The sequence below is a fragment of the Capra hircus genome, chromosome 3 (genome assembly GCF_001704415.2).
Source record: "Capra hircus breed San Clemente chromosome 3, ASM170441v1, whole genome shotgun sequence".
NCBI lineage: Eukaryota > Metazoa > Chordata > Mammalia > Artiodactyla > Bovidae > Capra > Capra hircus.
The window spans coordinates 60,384,561-60,406,548 of record NC_030810.1 but is presented as its reverse complement, the minus strand read 5'-3'; positions in this window follow the sequence as shown (position 1 = coordinate 60,406,548).

The following is a 21,988-nucleotide window of genomic DNA, read 5'->3' as shown; positions in this document are numbered from 1 at the left end:
TCACAATATAATACATTTCTAAACTCTATATAAAACCTGAATGAAATAAGTGATCTTTTGGGAAAATAAAAATTACCAAAACTGATACCAGAGGATTTATAAAATCTAAAAAGGCTTATTATTCTGGAAAAGACCACCAAACCCTAAAGCTTCATAGGGAAATTCTGTGAGAATATTCATCAAGGAGAAAGAAAACTATTCTATTAGAGGGGAGAGAGAGCAAACAAGAGTATGAGAGAAAGGAAAAGCACCTTGATGCTAAGACCTAGGAGAGTAGACACACAAAAAGCTAACTATAGTGCATATGAACAATGCCTCAAGAATCCTAAAACTTCATTGTCAAATAGAATCCAAAAGCACTTTAGAAGAATCATATATATGACCGAAAAAATGGCTTTCCTTAAGAAAACAAGATAGTTCAGTAATGGGAGATATTTACATCTAATACACAGTAAAAGAAGAGAGAGAAAAAAAAAACCTGGTTATTTCTAAAGACTATGAAGCATAATAAAATTCATTTCCTATTAAAATTTATTTTAAAATTATAATAAAATACTAGTTGAGAATGAAAATATCCTTAACACACATAAATACACACAAAAACACAAGCCAGCATCACCCTTATTGATGAAACACTAGAAAAATTCCTACTAAAATTCAAGACAAATACAAAATCCAGAATCATGAAAGACCAGGTTAACAAATTCAAGTATTCAAATAGCAATCAGTCATATCCTTATGCAGCAAAGATATCTGACAAAATCCCCTTCATGATAAAAATTCTCAAGCTAAAGACAGAGGTGAACTACTTTGACTTGAGAAAGAGTGTCTATAAATATCTTAAAACTAGCATTATATTAATAATTAATAGTGGAAGATATAATGCTTTCCCTCTAAGACTGAAGGAATATCCATTCCCATATCACCACTCTTGAGCAAAAGAAATTATAGTACAGGAAGTTCTAGCCAACAAAAATAAGGCAAGGAAAATAAATAAAGGACACACAGATGAGAAAGGAAAAAATAAAACTGCTCGTATTTGCAAGATTATCTGTGTGGAAAACCATGAGGATTCTACAAAATTAAAAAGAGAATTCTAGAACCAATGTGAGTTCAGTAAGGTCTCAGTATACAAGGCCAACACACAAAATCAATCTCATTTATTGTATTAACAATAATTATGTGAAAAGAAAAAAAATAAAACCATAATACTGTTTGCAATCAAACTAATGACAATGAAATCCTTAAATAAAACTTCAGAAAATATGTATAGGATCTATGTCTTGAAAAATAGAGAATGCTGATGAAAGAAATCAGAGAAGACCTAAATAAATATATCATGTCCAGGAAGGGGAAGACTCAACAATGATAGATGTCAGTTCTTTCCAAATTGATGTACAATTTCAACATAATTACTATAAATATTCTAACAAAGATTTCATTATGTAGACAAGATCATTCTAAAAATTATGTAGAAATGCAAAAGAACTGAATAACCAAAATCACTTTGAGAAAGAATACCGTTGGATAAGGAACATCACTGGAAGACTCAATTTTATTTAAGTACATGTCAAATGGTGTTATATTGGTAGGGGGACAACTACATGGATCAGTGGAACAAAATGGATAATTCAGAATAGGTGGGCACTAATAGATCCAACTTATATTTGGCAGAGATGTGCAAGCAATTCAACTGAAAGAGGATAACTTGAGCAATTGGACCTCCATAGGCAAAAGAATGAACCTCCACCTAAACCTCACCCTTTATCCAAAAACTAACTTAAAATGGATAAAGATTTAAGTATACAATATAAAACTAATTTTTAAAAAAAGCTCTAAAAAAATTATAGGAGAAAATCCTCAGAATCTCTGGCTTGGTAAAAATTCTTAGACTTGACACCAAAAATTTGATTTATGAAAGAAAGAGTAGGTAAATTACATCATTCAAATTAAATTAAAAGGGACTCTCAAGAGTCTTCTCAAACACCACAGATCACAGTCATCAATTTTTCAGTGCTCAGCTTTCTTTATAGTCCAAATCTCACAACCATACATGAATACTGAAAAAAACATACCTTTAACTTGATGGACTTTTGTTGGCAAAGTAATGTCTCTGCTTTTTAATATGCGTCTAGTGATTATAGCTTTTGAGCATTCTTTTCACTGAAGAGGATATAGATACATGAAGAGATGTTCAAAACCATTAACCACTAGGGAGATGCAAATTAAAACCATAATGAGATATCACTACAAACATTAAAATTCAAAAATAAAAATGTAACCAAAAATATCATATGACTCACCTCTGTTGAGCATTGTGATTGTTTATAGCAGAGAGTTGTAGAAACATGCCTATTCAAAATTCTGGAGATAATTGCTTTATCAACTTTATTTGTAATAGATCCAAACTAAAAACAATTCAAATGTCTTTCAGTGGGTGATCATCCCCATACCATAGAATATTATTCAGCAATATAAAACAAAGGACTGTTGATATATATGTAGAAGGATCTCAAGGGAATGATGCTGTGTGAAAAAAAAATCCATTCTTATAAGACTGTATACTTTACGGTTTCATTTAAAAATATTTTTGAAATGACAAAATTTTAGAGATGGAAAACAGACTTGTCATACTCAGGTGTTAGGGAGAGGCAGAGAGAGGGAGGTGGCTGTGAATATAAAAGGGTAGCAGGTTATTAAAAGATAATGAGTATAATTCCTTGTTCATACAGTATATCTTTTTGCTTATCTATGTTATACATAGTAGTTTCTATCTGTTAATTTCATATCCCTAATTTATCTGTCTCCCCTTCTCTCTCCTCTTTGGTAATCATAAGTTTATTTTCATATCTGTGAGTCTGTTACTATAGATCCTGAAATTAACACAATAACATAAATAATCCATGTAAAAGTGGATGTTGCTCAGTCATGTCTGACTCTTTGAGACCACATGGACTATAGAGTCTATGGAATTCTCTAGGCCAGAATACTGGAGTGGGTAGCCTACCCCTTCTCCAGTGAATCTAAAAAAAATCTTAAAAACAATTTTTTTATGATAAAAAAAGAGATTTATGGTAAAACTCTTCTGTAGTGATGGTCACATAAATCTATACATGTGATACAATGATCCAATTGCATAAAACTAAACTATCGCCAGAAGAAATACCAGTAACCTCAGATACACAGATGACACCACTCTTATGGCAGAAAACTAAAGAGCTTCATAATGAAAGTGAAAGAGGAGAGTTAAAGTTGGCTTAAAACTCAACATTCAGAAAACTAAGTTCATGGCATCTGGTCCCATTACCTCATGGCAAATAGATGGGAAAAAATGAAAACAGAGAGACTTTATTTTTTGGGGTTCCAAAATCACTGCAGATGGAGGCTGCAGCCCATGAAATTAAAAGACCCTTGCTCCTTGAAAGAAAAGCTGCAACCAACTTAGACGCATATTAAAAAGCAGAGACATTACTTTGCCAACAAAAGTCCATCAAGTTAAAGTTTTGGTTTTTTCAGTAGTCATGTATGATTGTGAGAGTTGGACTGTAAAGGAAGCTGAACACCGAAAAATTGATGATTTTGATCTATGGTGTTGGAGAAGACTCGAGAGTCTCTTGGACTGCAGTGAGATCCAATCAGTCCATCCTAAAGGAAAATAATCCTGAATATTCATTGGAAGGACTGATGCTGAAGTTGAAACTCCAATACTTTGGCCACCTGATGAGAAGAGCTGACTCATTTGAAAAGACCCTGATGCTGGGAAAGATTGAAGGAAGGAGGAAAAGGGGACAGCAGATGATGAGATGGTTGGATGGCATCAGCAACTCAATGGACCTGAGTTTGAGCAAGCTCCAGGAGCTAGTGTTGGACAGGGAAGCCTGGCATGCTGTAGTCCACGGGGTCACAAAGAGTTGGATACGACTGAGAAACTGAAATGAAACACATATTCAGGTGAATGTAAAAATGGTGATAACTGAATAAGGTTGATGAAGTTTATCTGTGTCAGCTTCCTAGCTGTGATGCTGTACTACAGCTATGAAAAATATTACCAGTGAGTGAAACTGAATGGTATATATGCAAAATGTTACATTTTATACAAATGTATATGATCTCACAACAAACTCAAAGTAGAAAATTACCATGGCTAAAAGAATAAAATTGAAAAAAACAAGGTAAAGAAAAAAAACACGACAAGACATATGGCAATGACTCATCATTTATAACATACTCATGTTTTAAAAAGTAGAGAATCAGGCCAAGATTATGGACTTACAGAAAGGGAAACAAAAAATCCTTTTAAAAATGAGAAAATATGTTCATATTTTTATAAGACCAGAATAATTCAAACTACAATGAAATATATTTTTAGAGAGATCAAAATGGTGTGATAATAAATGGCATTGGCAGGAGGTATGAGGACAAAAGCATTTTTCTGCACTGTAGGTCAGAATACAAATGGATGTAATTCCTTTGAAGGCTACTTGGCAATAACAATCAAAATTAAAAATCCACTTGCCACTTAAAAGAAATTTCCATTCCATAAATTTGTATAACAAGTATACTAATTCATGTATAAAACACATTATAAGTTTAGTATGTAATAAGGTAAGACTGGAAACTGCATAAATGTCCATTAATGGTCAGTGAGTCAATGAATTATTGCAGAACAATGCAATAAAATGTGCTGTTAAGAAAAATGAGGTAGGTTTGTTTATTCTAATAAGGAGTAATCTCCAAATTGTTGTGTTAAAAGAAAATCACAAGGTCATGAATAGAGTAATACCATGTACTCAACTGTGTAAAATTAAATGTACATACAAATGATATGTATATACATAAACATATATACAACTTGGCATAAAAACACACATATACTTTCACATGCACCTGTTTCTGGAAAGTTCACAAGGTAATAGTGGCTGCCTTTAGGAAGGCAGCGGGTTTCTTTTTGAAAAGCTGTATCAATTCTCTCTTAATACCACTGTTCAGGTTGAAATAGTTGATGCATGCCTGTCTTCATTATTCATGTTTCCCTTCAGAGCCTAATATGTGCTTAGCACATTGTAGTGTGTAGTCAAAGCTGTGATTTTTTTCCAGTAGTCATGTACAGACGTGAGAGTTGGACCATAACTAAGGCTGAGCACTGAAGAATTGATGCTTTCGAATTGTGATGCTGGAGAAGACTCTTGAGAGTTCCTTGGACAGCAAGGTGATCAAAGCAGTCTATCCTAATGGAAATCAGTCCTGAATATTCATTGTAAGGACTGATGCTGACGCTGAAGCTCCAATAGTTTGGCCATCTGAAGCGAAGAGCCGACTCATTGGAAAAGACCCTGATGCTGGGAAAGATTGAGGGCAAGAAGAGAAGGGGACGGCAGAGGATGACATGGTCGGATGGCACCATTAACACAATGAGTTTGAGCAAACTCTGGGAGATAGTGAAGGACAGGGAAGCCTGGAATGCTACAATTAATGGGGTTGCAAAAAGTTGGACACAACTTATCGACTGAACAACAGCATTGTAGTGACTCAGGAAATACTCGTTAACAGTATTTTTGCTATTCACCCTCAAAGAATAACTTTTAACAATGCAGCCATTAATTATTTTTATTTTTAGAAAGCACTGTATTATTCACAAATATTTTTTAATCCATGGTCTTATTTGCTCCTCAAATTTTTTTCAAGTTACAAAGGTATTGGTAAGTTTTGCTTATGCGCGTGTTTAAATCATCCTACAATTCAATGATGAGTTCTTCTACAACAATTGCACTTTTATACACTCTGTGTTTACATTTCTTGGCTTTTTCCTGTGTGCTTTTCAGTTCTCTCTTCTATATGCCTTTCACCCTTCTGAGCAGTTTTTCTCTTTGCTTTAAGGCATTAATGACTTACCACTCTCTTTTTGTCACTTTTACGACGTATTGTTTTTTTTCTCTCTGCTTTCTTTTTATTTATAAAAATATTCATTTTTTTAGCAACTCTACTTTAACTAGCTATCTTTGTGTCCTTCAGGTGTTCCTTTGGCATGTATTTAGAAAATATGTGTTGCAGTTTCTCCTGCCCACCCCCACCCCTACTGTTTCTTTAAAGCAACAATTTCTTCTCCAGCCCAAGAATTATTGGCTTAGGCCAGCAGTTTGTCATAAAATATTCTACATGACATCCATGCTTTGTCCTAGCTCTTCTATTTCCTGCAGACTCTTAAAGATCTTTTTTAATATCCTTATTCTCAAATCCATCAATTTCCGTGTTATAAGGCGAAAAGGCCTTTGCAATTATTCTATGTAATACTTTCCTGACTTCTTTTTTAAGGATCTCATCCTGTATTCCTCTTTCTGCTTCATTTAATATAGTCTTTTGAAAAGTTAGCCTTATTTGTTTAGCTCTATTTATTAGTATTATTTACACTTCTATTTTCATTTTCTGAGACTTTTCCCTTTCTCCTAAATTCTCTAAAAGTGGGGGTACTCCACTCCTTAAAAATATGATCACACTGTGCTCATTTCAGGAGTGATTCATTTTTTTTCCCCCTCAGTTTTTGATCTGTTTGTGGTGAGTTAACAACTTTTAACTTTTATCAATTTAATTTATTAATCTCAAAATAGTTTCCCAAGAAACAAACACATAAACAAAATCCACAACAAACCCCAAAAGCTCTTTGACAATTTGCAGTTTCTCTTTGCACCTTATCTAGATCTTTTTCTTTTTCATCTCTCTGGCTCAGGGCTCCAGACACCTTGACCACTCTTGGAAGTTTCTAGAAATTCCTCTGTCTTTCTAGTCTCATTTGTTCTTTAGGTTTTCAAAAGTTTGCTTACACTTTTCTCATCATTTGTCTTCTATTTCTTTAGTAATCATGGCTATTGATGAGATCTCTAAAACTTCTGTTTCAGTTGTGACCTGAGGTCTGGCTGCTATATTGGCCACGATGCTATATAGCAAACCACCTTAAAATGTAGTGGTTTTTAAAACAAGCCTTTTTATTGTTTTAAAGACATGTTTCTACTCTGTCATATGCCTGTAGGTCAGTAGAACATTTCTGCATTAAGCTGAGTGTTGGGCCAACCTTTGGCACTGATTTTGGGTTTGCTCCACATCTCATTTCTTTGAACCATAGTTGCTGGTCAAGCCCTTCACATAGCGAGGCCTGAAAGGCTCATGCAAACAAATTTAAAGCCCTCTTCTCTCACTTTTCAACCACAGATATACCGCCTTTCTTCTGCTCCACTGCACAGGAAGGAGTGTAGAACTGAGAACAAGTATGCAATCCACCGAAGTTTTGTACGGTCCTCTCCTTTGGATACCTTCTGTCTATGCACCCCTGCTTCTTCTTTAAATAGAAAAAGCCCTTATGTTATCCTTGAAGTTGCGGCATTCTACTCACAGTTTGATATTTGGTTCCTCGTGGTTTAGTTAACTAGATACTTTTATTAATTTAAAGACATGAAAGGTCTCTCTGGTGTACAACAATCAACAGTTCTTGCTCAGCAGAAATGCTGAAGACTTCACTCACTGGATGCGCACTGAGCTCTTTAATTTGTTCATCGGGTAGCCCTAGGTTCTGTTCTTCAGGAGGAACTCCCTTCTTTCTTTTCTTTGCTGATCCCTGACTTTGCCCTGTGGAAGAGTCTTCTTTTCCTATCATCCTGTGGTCTCATCTGAAGCAGACATTGAGGGGTGTATATTTTCTAAGGCTAACACCTATAGAGCAAACCACTTCTTGTTAGTATGAGTTTCGGATCCAGTGGATTATTTGGGGATAGTAAATTGCCCTCAAAAATGTGGTATGCTTTCAGCACAGTGGCTTTTTGGTTATTTTAAATGTGAGTACACAGGGTCAAAGTTCTTGGATAAATGGAATTTTTAAGCTCAAAGCCTCTGGTCTTTTATTTATAGAGCTCTGTGCTTTGCCCTTCCAAATAATTCTCAGCCTGCTACTGTCTGCTGCATTGAAAACATCTGAAATAATGCAATATCTTTGCCAGCAAGCTCACAACTTTTGTATGGTGGGGCACCAGTCATATTTATTGCTAAGACTTGAATTTGCAGATACTTCTTTTAACTGTTTCAGTTTGGAGTATAGGCACTTGGCCTTTTCTACCCTTTTTAAATTTCCACACTCTCAGTCAGCTGAGATTGTAGGTTGTAGGCAAAGAGTATTTCCCTCAACAAAGATGTCTCTCTTTCTAAGTGAACTCTTAAGTCTGGCCCACTAGTTCCACCTTGAATTTATCATTCTTTCAGGATTTCGCTGACAACCCATGCCAACATTCTACATATATTTTACCAATTCTCCTAATATCACATGTATCAGTGTATGGCAGGTGATAGTAATGATGATGGTTCTGAGATTTTCAGTTTTCATTAGTTGAGTCATTATTCTGCACTTACCTGGTTCTTCTTCCAATCCAGTTTCTGTTTGTTGAAGCACCTCACTTCTGGGTTCTAAATCAGCTAGACTAGGGTTGGAATCAATCTAATCAGAAAAAAAAAAAATAGTGGAAATGATAGTCGCTTAGCCAACAGAGAAGTTAATTTCTCTCTCTTAAGAAAGATAAGTTTGAAGATAAACCAGCTGAAGTTACCCTGGTACCACTAGAATGTTATCAGGGTCCAACCTGTCTTCTTCCTCTCACTTTTTTTTTTTTTTTTTTAGCATGAATCCTCCTTCTTTGCGATAACTTCATAGTTTACAATGACTGTTGTCACTTTAGATGTCACTTCTGTGGTAACAGGAAGAGTTGGAGAGAGGTCAAACTATCTCTCCATCTTGACTGAATTAACACAATTTAAATAGCCTTTTCAGAAGACTCTGTAAAATCATAAGTTTATATCTCACTGGCAGGACATAAACATATAATTTCACCTTGCAGCAAGAGATTATGGGAAATGTAGTATCTTATTTGCGCATTGAATACAACTGGGCTTTAACTATTAAGGAAGAAGATGATCATAGGTATTGCTGCTGTAAGTAGCTTCAGTCGTGTCCAACTGTGTGTGACCCCATAGATGGCAGCCCACCAGGCTCCCCCGTCCCTGGGATTATCCAGGCAAGAGTACTGGAGTAGGTTGCATTTCCATTTCCAATGCATGAAAGTGAAAAGTGAAAGTGAAGTTGCTCACTCACGTTTAACTCTTAACAACTCCATGGACTGCAGCCTACCAGGCTCTTCCATCCATGGGATTTTCCAGGCAAGAGTACTGGAGTGGGGTGCCATCACCTTCTCCTGATCATAGATATTAGAGTTCTGCAATTAACAATCTCTACCAGAAAATTTTACATGAGATTTTCATTTTCCTTTAAAAAATATATTCTATTAAGCTTCTATATCTTGAAAGAACAGAAAACATTCTTCACTTTTTATCATCCATATATCATCAGTTCAGTTCAGTTCAGTTCAGTTCAGTCGCTCAGTCATATCCGACTCTTTGCAACCCCATGAACTGCAGCAGGCCAGGGCTCCCTGTCCATAACCAACTCCTGGAGTTCACTCAAACTCAGGTCCATCGAGTTGGTGATACCATCCAGCCATCTCATCCTCTGTCATCCCTTTCTCCTCCCGCCCCCAATCCATCCCAGCATCAGGGTCTTTTCCAATGAGTCAACTCTTCACATGAGGTGGCCAAAGTATTGGAGTTTCAGCTTTAGCATCAGTCCTTCCAATGAATGCCCAGGACTGACTTCCTTTAGAATGGACTGGTTGGACCTCCTTGCAGTCCAAGGGACTCTTAAGAGTCTTCTCCAACACCACAGTTCAAAAGCATCAATTCTTCAGTGCTCAGCCTTCTTCACAGTCCAACTCTCACATCCATACATAACCACTGGAAAAACCATACCACTGATAGATGGACCTTTGTTGGTAAAGTAATGTCTCTGTTTTTTAATATGCTGTCCAGTTTGGTCATAAGTTTCCTTCCAAGGAGTAAGCGTCTTTTAATTTCATGGCTGCAATCACCATCTGCAGTGATTTTGGAGCCCCAAAACATAAAGTCTGACACTGTTTCCCCTGTTTGCCCATTTATTTCCCATAAAGTGATGGGACCAGATGCCATGATCTTCGTTTTCTGAATGTTGAGCTTTAAGCCAACTTTGTCACTCCCCTCTTTCACATCATCAAGAGGCTTTTTAGTTCCTCTTCACTTTCTGCTATAAGGGTGGTGTCATCTGCATATCTGAGGTTATTGATATTTCTCCTGGCAGTCTTGATTCCAGCTTGTGCTTCTTCCATCCCAGCGTTTCTCATGATGTACTCTCCATATAAGTTACATAAGCACGGTGACAATATACAGCCTTGACGTACTCCTTTTCCTATTTGGAACCAGTCTGTTGTTCCATTTCCAGTTCTAATTGTTGCTTCCTGACCTGCATATAGGTTTCTCAAGAGGCAGGTCAGGTGGTCTGGTATTCCAATCACTTTCAGAATTTTCCACCATTTATTGTGATCCACACAGTCAAAGGCTTTGGTATAGTCAATAAAGCAGAAATAAATGTTTTCCTGGAACTCTCTTGCTTTTTTGATGATCCAGCAGATGTTGCCAGTTGATCTCTTGTTCCTCTGCCTTTTCCAAAACTAGCTTGAACATCAGGAAGTTCACGGTTCACGTATTGCTGAAGCCTGGCTTGGAGAATTTTGAGCATTACTTTACTAGCGTGTGAGATGAGTGCAATTGTGTGGTAGTTGGAGCATTCTTTGGCATTGCCTTTCTTTGGGATTGGAATGAAAACTGACCTTTTCCAGTCCTGTGGTCACTGCTGAGTTTTCCAAATTTGCTGGCATATTGAGTGCAGCACTTTCACAGCATCATCTTTCAGGATTTGAAATAGCTCAGTAGGAATTCCATCACCTCCACTAGCTTTGTTCATAGTGATGCTTTCTAAGGCTCACTTGACTTCACATTCTAGGATGTCTGGCTCTAGATGAGTGATCACACCATCGTGATTATCTGGGTCACGGTAATCTTTTTTGTACAGTTCTTCTGTGTATTCTTGCCATCTCTTCTTAATATCTTCTGCTTCATCCTATTATAGCAGCAGTTAACTTATCCTCCATATGCCTTTGCCACATTCCCAACCTTTGTAAAAATTAATTTTGGTCACTGCTTGGTGGCTGCATGGGCACAGGTGGGCCTAGAGGAGCTACTCCACGTTCAAGGTCAGGAGGGGCGGCAGTGAGGAGATACCCCTCATCCAAGGTAAGGAGCAGTGGCTGCACTTTGCTGGAGCAGCCGTGAAGAGATACCCCACATCCAAGGTAAGAGAAACCCAAGTAAGATGGTAGGTGTTGCAAGAGGGCATCAGAGGGCAGACACATTGAAAAAATAATCACAGAAAACTAGTCAATCTAATCACACTAGGACCACAGCCTTGTCTAACTCAATGAAACTAAGCCATGCCCTGTGGGGACCCAAGATGGGTGGGCATGGTGGAGAGGTCTGACACAATGTGGTCCACTGGAGAAGGGAATGGCAAACCACTTCAGTATTCTTGCCTTGAAAACTCCATGAACAGTATGAAAAGGCAAAATGATAGGATACTGAAAGAGGAATTCCCCAAGGCCAGTAGGTGCCCAATATGCTACTGGAGATCAGTGGAGAAATAACTCCAGAAAGAATGAAGGGATGGAGCCAAAGCAAAAACAGTACCCAGCTGTGGATGTGACTGGTGATAGAAGCAAGGTCAGTTGCTGTAAAGAGCAATATTGCATAGGAACCTGGAATGTCAGGTCCATGAATCGCAAATTGGAAGTGGTCAAACGAGATGGCAAGAGTGAAAGTCAACATTCTAGAAATCAGTGAACTAAAATGGGCTGGAATGGGTGAATTTAACTCAGATGACCATTATATCTATGACTGCAGGCAGGAATCCCTCAGAAGAAATGGAGTAGCCATCGTGGTCAACAAAAGAGTCTGAAATGCAGTACTTGGATGCAATCTCAAAAATGACAGAATGATTAATCTCTGTTCATTTCCAAGGCAAAACATTCAATATCCCAGTAATCCAAGTCTATACCCCAACCAGTAATGCTGAAGAAGCTGAAGTTGAACGGTTCTGTGAAGACCTACAAGACTTTTTAGAACTAACACCCCCAAAAAATGTCCTTTTCATTATAGGGGACTGGAATGCAAAAGTAGGAAGTCAAGAAACACCTGGAGTAACAGGCAAATTTGGCCTTGGAATATGGAATGAAGTAGGGCAAATGCTAATAGAATTTTGCCAAGAGAACACACTGGTCATAGCAAACACCCTCTTCCAACAACACAAGAGAAAACTCTACACATGGACGTCACCAGACGGTCAACACAGAAATCAGATTGATTATATTCTTTGCAGCCAAAGATAGACAAGCTCTATACAGTCAGCAAAAACAAGACCAGGAGCTGACTTTGGCTCAGATCATGAGCTTCTTATTGCCAAAATCAGACTTAAATTGAAGAAAGTAGGGAAAACCACCAGAGCATTCAGGTATGACCTAAATTAAATCCCTTATGATTATACAGTGTAAGTGAGAAATATATTTAAGGGAATAGATCTGATAGATAGATTGCCTGATGAACTATGGACGGAGGTTTGTGACATTGTACAGGAGACAGGGATCAAGACCATCCCCATGGAAAAGAAATGCAAAAAAGCAAAATGGCTGTCTGAGGAGGCCTTACAAATAGCTGCGAAAAGAAGTGAAAAACAAAGGAGAAAAGGAAAGATATAAGCATCTGAATGCAGAGTTCTAGGGAATAGCAAGAAGAGATAAGAAAGCCTTCCTCAGTGATCAAAGCAAAAAACTAGAGGAAAACAACAGAATGGAAAAGACTATAGATCTCTTCAAGAAAATTAGAGATACCAAGGGAACATTTCATGCAAAGATGGGCTCGATAAAGGACAGAAATGGTGTGGACCTAACAGAAGCAGAAGATATTAAGAAGAGGTGGCAAGAATACACAGAAGAACTGTACAAAAAAGATTATCATGACCCAGATAATCACTATGGTGTGATCACTCATCTAGAGCCAGACATCCTAAATGTGAAGTCAACTGGGCCTTAGAAAGCATCACTATGAACAAAGCTAGTGGAGGTGATGGAATTCCTACTGAGCTATTTCAAATCCTGAAAGATGATGCTGTGAAAGTGCTGCACTCAATATGCCAGCAAATTTGGAAAACTCAGCAGTGACCACAGGACTGGAAAAGGTCAGTTTTCATTCCAATCCCAAAGAAAGGCAATGCCAAAGAATGCTCCAACTACCACACAATTGCACTCATCTCACACGCTAGTAAAGTAATGCTCAAAATTCTCCAAGCCAGGCTTCAGCAATACGTGAACCGTGAACTTCCTGATGTTCAAGCTAGTTTTGGAAAAGGCAGAGGAACAAGAGATCAACTGGCAACATCTGCTGGATCATCAAAAAAGCAAGAGAGTTCCAGGAAAACATTTATTTCTGCTTTATTGACTATACCAAAGCCTTTGACTGTGTGGATCACAATAAATGGTGGAAAATTCTGAAAGTGATTGGAATACCAGACCACCTGACCTGCCTCTTGAGAAACCTATATGCAGGTCAGGAAGCAACAATTAGAACTGGAAATGGAACAACAGACTGGTTCCAAATAGGAAAAGGAGTACGTCAAGGCTGTATATTGTCACCGTGCTTATGTAACTTATATGGAGAGTACATCATGAGAAACGCTGGGATGGAAGAAGCACAAGCTGGAATCAAGACTGCCAGGAGAAATATCAATAACCTCAGATATGCAGATGACACCACCCTTATAGCAGAAAGTGAAGAGGAACTAAAAAGCCTCTTGATGATGTGAAAGAGGGGAGTGACAAAGTTGGCTTAAAGCTCAACATTCAGAAAACGAAGATCATGGCATCTGGTCCCATCACTTTATGGGAAATAAATGGGCAAACAGGGGAAACAGTGTCAGACTTTATGTTTTGGGGCTCCAAAATCACTGCAGATGGTGATTGCAGCCATGAAATTAAAAGACGCTTACTCCTTGGAAGGAAACTTATGACCAACTTAGATACATCATGATAGAATATTGAAAAGCAGAGACATTACTTTGGCAACAAAGTAGTCATGTATGTATGTGAGAGTTGGACTGTGAAGAAAGCTGAGCATGGAAGAATTGATGCTTTTGAACTGTAGTGTTGGAGAAGACTCTCAAGAGTCCCTTGGACTGCAAGGAGATACAACCAGTCCATTCTAAAGGAGATCAGTCCTGGGAATTCTTTGGAAGGAATGATGCTAAATCTCAAAGTCCCGTACTTTGGCCACATCATGGGAAGAGTTGACTCATTGGAAAAGACTCTGATGCTGGGTTGGGGGTTGAGGGCAGGAGGAAAAGGGGACGACACAGGATGAGATGGCTGGATGGCATCACCAACTAGATGGACGTGAGTTTGAGTCAACTCTGGGAGTTGGTGATGGAGAGGAGGGCCTGGTTGGCTGTGATTCATGGGATCACACACAATCGGACATGACTGAGCAACTGAACTGAATTGAACTGTTGCTGCTACTGCTGCTAATTCGGGTCAGTCGCGTCCGACTCTGTGCAAACCCATAGACGGCAGCCCAACAGGCTCCTCTGTCCCTGGGATTCTCCAGGCAAGAATACTGGAGTGGGTGGCCATTTCCTTCTTCAATCATGAAAGTGAAAAGTGAAAGTGAAGTCACTCAGTCGTGTCCGACTCTTAGCGACCCCATCGACTGCAGCCTACCAGGCTCCTCCATCCATGGGATTTTCCAGGCAAGAATACTGGAGTGAGGTGCCATTGCCTTCTCTGGAACTGAAGTAGTCTTACTTAAAAAGACAATATTTTTCTTTATACAGCACAACAATAATTCTTTTCATGTATCTTGCCAATCTGACTGGTTCACTTCCTTCCCTTTTAAGGACACTGCAGACTGCTACTCTATTTTTCTAAATATTTTTTTAATTGGAAATGATTTTAGAGATCATCTAATTTATCCCTGTCATTTTATGGATGATGATGCTGAGGCCCTGGGAAATGTACATTAAGCACTTAGGTCACAAAGCAAGGGATAAAGAGTCTTTATTCTTATATTCTTGACTTCATTTGCAATCAAATTTGTCCACATATTAATATGGGGGTCTTTTTCTCTTTCAAATTCCCTTCTATCTTTTTCAGTTAGTGAGTCAAAGTCTCCTTCCAGCCATTCTTCCTATATGCAGGAGATATGTCATGACTCCAAATAATGTTTCCTTCTCAAATTTCTCTCATGGGGTGGAATGGAACATAGTATATTCATAAATCTGATATTTCCTCTCACTGAGGAAATCATGTATGCCATCATATATCTTCCACTTCAAATCTCATAAATCTTTGAATATTTAAATTTGTGTGGTTGGCAAGTATTCTTCCTTTAGGAGGTTTTATTTTCCCCCTTTTTTGGTCAGTGAAAGAGTACTAAACCAACCTCTTATCTCTGCAAAAGTAATTTCTCTGCTTAGTTCTTCTTCTGAAATTAATTGCATTTTCCCACTCTCATTCATTCTATTTGTGATAAAGTTAACAGTTGAGAGTCTATGACACACCTGGTACTGAGAAATCTTTCACTTAAAGTGGGAGTATGCAACACAAATAATATGAAACATACATTTAGCTTGATTCTAAGAGGTTTCCTTTCAACCCCACAGTCTCTTTCCCTACTGTGAGTTTCCTCCTACTGCTTCTTTTTATCACAAGAACACAGCAAGTAGTAAGGAGCCATACATGCTTTTTGTGTTGTGCTTAAGCTAAAACTCTGCTATGATACAATCCCTTTCTGCTTTCTTCTTTATCCTTCAGCATCTAATTTATAGCAGATAAATTATTTGAGGCAGTTGTTTCACAGGGAGATAGGAACTTTGGTTTCCCTACACATCACAGAGTGAATTAGGGTTAATCATATGCATACTTATAGGTTATGTTCTTGGTAATGTTGCTACTGCAATTTTGATTATTTATATTAAATTCACTTGACCTTGCTCACACATGCTTTCATTTTTGCATATGTCGCTTGGAGGATATACTTGAGCTTGAACCTCTCCAGCCGTTTTCACTTTCCTAATTCTTTCTCCTTCCCAAGCCCCACTCCATATCCCTTTTTCCCCACATGGCAATGAATATATTTGAACTTCTCTATTGGTTTCCACAATAGACATCCTCATGAATCCCCCCCTCCCCATGTGCTCAATTGTGTCCAACTCTGCAACCCCATGGACTTGTAGCCCATAAGGCTGACATGCCCATGGAATTTTCTAGGCAGAATACTGGAGTGGGTGGCCATTTTCTACTCCAAGAGATCTTCCCAACCCAGAGCTCAAACCCTCGTCTCTTACATCTCCTGCATTGGCAGGCAGATTCTTTACCACTAGCACCACCTGAATGGAGCCCAATATGATGACCAGGACTTAGTAAATGGAAATTGTTCTTATCTTGATTGAGAAATGGTCACATACTTCTGCATGCTGGATATGACTGGCATGGAATGAGCTAACCAAAGTGTAAGATATTGATATGGTGAGTTAAAAACTATCCAACAAATTCTTACTGAAGCAAAGCAAATAAGTTTAAAGTCTTCCTAATTGGCTTAGACAAAATGAATGATTACTCTTGTAAACTTCACACCGTTCACAGGACACTGTTCCTCTTTTAATATAGAAGAAGGACAGAAGTAGAGGTGAGGAGTTTGCAATATGACATGTTTGAGTAGAAGTTCTGACTCTATCAGCAACCATTATGGGAAACTGGCAGGTTATATGAGCCCTTTGGAGCTCAGTTTCTTTTGGGTGTGAATTGGAAATATAATACCTACCAATTGAAGTAGCCATACTCAACTTGCTTGGTGCACAGTAAAATGCTCAAAAGTTGGTTCTATTTTTTAATCACACTTATTGAATATTAAACCATTAGCATTTATTGGATAAGTTTTTATATAAAATATGTATATATATATTTTTTTCTTTCCCAATCAATTCATGAAAATCTTACTAATTGTTTTTCAGTTATATTTTTAAGAGTTCATATGCAAACATGTTATTTCCCACTTTTAACACACACATACACACAGACATCAAGGAAAGAGAACACAAACTGTAATTTTGGACAAGAAAACATAGCTTTTAGCCTGGATGAAATCTATTGCAAGGCATACCTGCTTCCTTGAAAGTCTGATATAAAATATACTGCTTTCTGGTAGTAAAAAATTGATGTGATTTTATTTTTAATAAGCTTTGAGGAGGAAAAACCATATTTTTCAGCATTTTCTCATCTTACCTATATAAAATGGCAACTGATTTAGGTACAAGCTCTTCAGGAACTGGTCTTTTAAACTTAGCTCTAATAAACTAAATGTCAACGTGATTAAAAAAAAAAAAGAGAGAGAGAATCCTTACTAAAGAAAAATAAAAAAATCTACTTCTTGCCAGTTCTGAAAAATGTGCTTTGCTTCTGCTCCGAGAGGCTATGTTGAGTACTCTGGGGATCCACTCGCTTGTTTTAGTATGAGTTTCCAGGGAGAGTTTGAGTGAAACAGCCGCAGTGCTTCTCTTCGTGCGTGCGTCTGTGTGCTCAGTCACTCAGTCATGTCTAACTCTCCATGGATTGTAACCCACCATGGAATTTTCCCAGCAAGAATGTTGGATGGGTTGCCATTGCCTCCTCCAGGGAATTTTCCCAACCCAAGGATTGAACCCACTCCAGTGTCTCCTTCATTGCAGGTGGATTCTTTACCACTTGAGCCACCTGGAAATCCTGTTTCTCTCAGTAGATGGTGGCAAGGAGGCAATAGCATTTGTGTTAATTTTAGCTTTTTATTGTGTTAATTTTACCTCTTTATGAGGTAAAGTTTTACAAACAATGAGGCAATATCTTTTAATCAAAGGTCAAAATTTGACTCTACATGTACAGTGTAATAAAGATATGTCTGGAGAAAATACCTGCTTTACTGTATAACTATTCCAGACACTTCTCAAGCCCTCTGTTGCTGAACCAAGCTCCTGACCTCCTCTCAGTGACTCAATATTTTGCTATTACTGGTCCCACTGTTGTAACACCCACATTTACATTCTTGCTTTCTGGAACATTTTCTGTGCTCTGATTTGACCATAAACCTTGTCTGGTTATTTCCTCTTCCTGGAACTTTCTGCATCCTGTTCTTTTGCAAGAGATACTTGGTCAAAGTCTCAGACTAAATGCCAGAGAAAGCTACCAGGTCTGTACATCCCCACCAGGTTATGTGCCTAGAGATGTAGACTTAAAAAAATACTCACAAAACCTAAAAGTTGAGAGTTACGTTTTATTTGGCAGGGAATTTTAGGACTTCAAATCTGGGAGGCAGTATCTCAAGTAAACCTGAGAGAAATGCTTCAGGTTATATAGATGTTTTGCAACAAAGGGTAAGTAGTCTGAACACTGAAAGATTATTGTAAATTAAAGAAAACCAGATATCTCCAGGAAAGGAATTTAGCTCTTTGCTTTTGGGGGGGAAGATGCAAGAATTTGGGCTCACTGAATTCCTCTGATATGCATCTCAGCTAACTGAGGCCAATATACAGATTTTCACATCCTGAGTTTCCTCAAGGCTCACCATGGGGACTGGCTGCAGGGAGTGGTCGTAGTTTGATGGCTTCTAGATGGCAGGTATTCTTTTCCTTCCTGATCATTTTCCTCGGGGCTCGCCAGCTAGCCTTGGAGGGCTGCATCCTTTACTTCCTGGTGGCAGGAAATATTCCATTTCTCACAGAATGTCCACAGCTCAGTCATTTTATAATCAAGGACTGCTTTATCATTTTGGAGGAGGGCATGGCAACCCACTCCAGTATTCTTGCCTGGAGAATCCCATGCACAGAGGAGCCTGGCGGGCTACAGTCCTTGGGACCAGAGAGTCTGACACTACTGAAGTGACTTAGCACAGCACACATGCTTTATCATTAGCAGGTCTTGTGTAAAATGATAATACAGAGCCCCAGAAGCATCAGGGGAAATCAATCTCCCTTTCTCATGAGCTGCCATCTCCACACAAGGTGGATACGTGGCCTGCAGACAACTGCATTCTCTGCCCTTGATGGAGGGTGGATGTGAAGCACCTTGAGACCTGTTAAAATCTCTACAGAGGGCAGCAGTGATTTGGGGCATCAGAGAAAAGAAAGCTGGGAACTAAGAACCTTCCTAGGGAGGTGCGAGAAGCAGTGAGGCATCAAACTGCAGATGAACTGACACAAACCCTATTGTCCCCTTGGACTTAATTTACACAACATCAAATCCAAGATAAAAGTATTAAACATTTCAGGACAGCCACTGCAGAGCTTTAAACTTTGGGAGCTTGGCTGTCTGAGCAAATGACCCTGTGTCACTGTACTGACTGCATTCCTATGAAGCTGGCTCTGTTTATAATTTATCCTACTTCATTTTTATTCCCATCGAATTGAATCCCTCTCTCCACATCCCCTCCCTCCCCAGACTGTAGGCTGCATAAGAACAGGAACCATATCTACAATAAACACTTAAGAATATTTGTAGAGTGAGTAAATGGATTGATGAGCCTCTGGTATTTAGTTCTTGCCCCTAATCCAGGTAAGACATATTAGGGCCCTGTACTTCCTCTTTCCTCTTTGCTCATGCCAGTTGCCTTTACTTCTGTTTCCCCACTCAGAATGTCAATGCTCTAGTTCACGTGCTCATGGCTTTTTTGGAGACAACTGGAAAACACTTATAATGGGTTTAACTACCTTTTAGTACGGGCTTCCCTAGAGACTCAGCAGTAAAAGAATCTGCCTGCAGTGCAGGAGACACAGGAGTCACGGGTTGAACTTCCTTTGAATAGGGAAGATCCCTTGAAGAAGGAAATGACAACCAACTCCAAATTCTTGTCTGGAAAATCCCATGGACAGAGGAGCCTGGTGAGCTACAGTCTGTGGGGTGGCAAAGAGTCGGACACCACTTAGGGACTAAACACACACACACACCCCTTCAACATCATTTTCTAAACTATAGATACGTTCATTCAACTTTTCTGCTTAGAAAACTTGTTGGCCACCTGCCGGGGTCCAGCCCCGGTGGATCCAGGGAATTCTAAGCAGGGACGGTGTTGGCGAGGAGAAACTTAATTATTTATTAATATAGAAATATAAGATTAGATTAGGAAGAAATAGTATAGTAGGAAGTTTAGGTGGAGAAAAAGACGCTGAATAACTTGGTTTATGGGGAAAACCAATAAAACCTCGAGACAAGAGGTTTGCACCATTTATGTTAGGCCACCAGCGCCCACTTGAATATTGAAGGATGCCCCGCCTTAGGCACCCTTTTGTGTGGGTCTTAGCAGCCAGGGCAAGTAAGTAGACGTGGTGAGCCTCCCCGCTCCAGATGGGAATTCAGCTGAAAAAGGGAAGAAAAGAACGACCTGGGGAAGACCAGCATTGGTGCAAGACTCCAAAGACTCCATTTTCAAAATCAGCTTACATACCCCAAGTTGTACATAAAGAAATAATGGAATATGCAGAGTTATGCAGGGGCAGCAGTCATGACTCTCATTGAGACCAGGCTTTCTTTTTGCATACCCTCCCGTAAACAAAAGGTCTCAGGTGGTTTACATTATCTTCTGGCCAAGAGGCCTGTTAACATTTTTATGGCTCTCTTCCTGGGTAATTGTCTATCAACCAGAAAACTCCTTTTCCCTAGAAGTGTTTTTTCTTTACTCTGCATCACCCTCAAAGTACAAAATAAAGTTACATTCCTGTAGAACAAATGTGCAGTGGGTTATAACAAAGAAAGCACTTAACTCAAAGATCTAATGTTGCTAATACCAGGGCTACTACCTGTTTTTCTATATACCAACTATCTCCACAAATAAAAGATGAAAATTTGGCAGCAAGTATTGGCTCAACAAATGAAACCTTTAATCAGTCCTATTCTAATGATTTTGACTCCTCGGAAGCCCCTACATTCCTAGGATGTTTTAAGCTTCCTGTGCCTCCCGCAGTCGCAGTCGGGAGGCCTCAAACAATCACATGCGCAGCTGTACGAGTCCAGCAGGCAGGCTAGAAAGTCATCAGAGGGGTTTTTGGATTGAAACACCCTTTCAAAATGCAGAAGACTAAAGCCTTGAGATGACTTTTTCCAGAGTGTGTCAGAAGAGTGGAAAAGCAGAGTCCAAAGGCCAGCAGACTTTGGTTTTTTGGGGTACATGCTCAAGAAATACCAGGGGGAAAACCTTAGATTTCACTCGCCTTGCCTATCTAATCTCTGCCACATGACCTTGTCATAGGTGGGATTCCTCACGCTGGCTCCCGGCAGCCACCTTTGTCTGGTGGCTGAAATCCTAACCTTTTGTGATATCCCAAATCTTCCATAATATATCCCAATGTATTTTGTTGGATTTTTCTTGCCACTTCTGCTTTGTATGGAAACATACTTGTTTTCCCAATTCCAGACTTGAAAACTGATGACCTGTTGCTTCTCAGGTGAAATCTCTTTGAATTCTACATCAGGTTAGAAGTAAGTGTCTCCCTCTCCTCTGTAATTCAAGAGTCCGTCCTTATATAAGACCACTGACAGAATAAACAGTCAAATTGAACTATAACCATTTTACTCTGGAAATTTAATTTCTATTGTTAAAGATCAACTTCTTGAATGCTGCTTAATAGTGTCAAATTCAATTAATATTCTCAGTTCAGTTCAGTCACTCAGTCGTGTCTGATTCTTTGTGACCCCATGGACTGCAGCATGCCAGGCTTTCCTTCCATCACCAACTCCCGAAGCTTACCCAAACTCATGTGCATTGAATCAATGATACAATCTAACCATCTCATCCTCTGTCGTCCCCTTCTCCTCCTGCATCTTTCCCAGCACCAGGGTCTTTTCCAGTGAGTCAGTTCTTCACATCAGGTGGCCAAAGGATTGGAGTTTCAGCTTCAGCATCAGTCCTGCCAATGAACATTCAGGACTGATTTCCTTTAGAATGGGCTGGCTGGATCTCCTTGCAG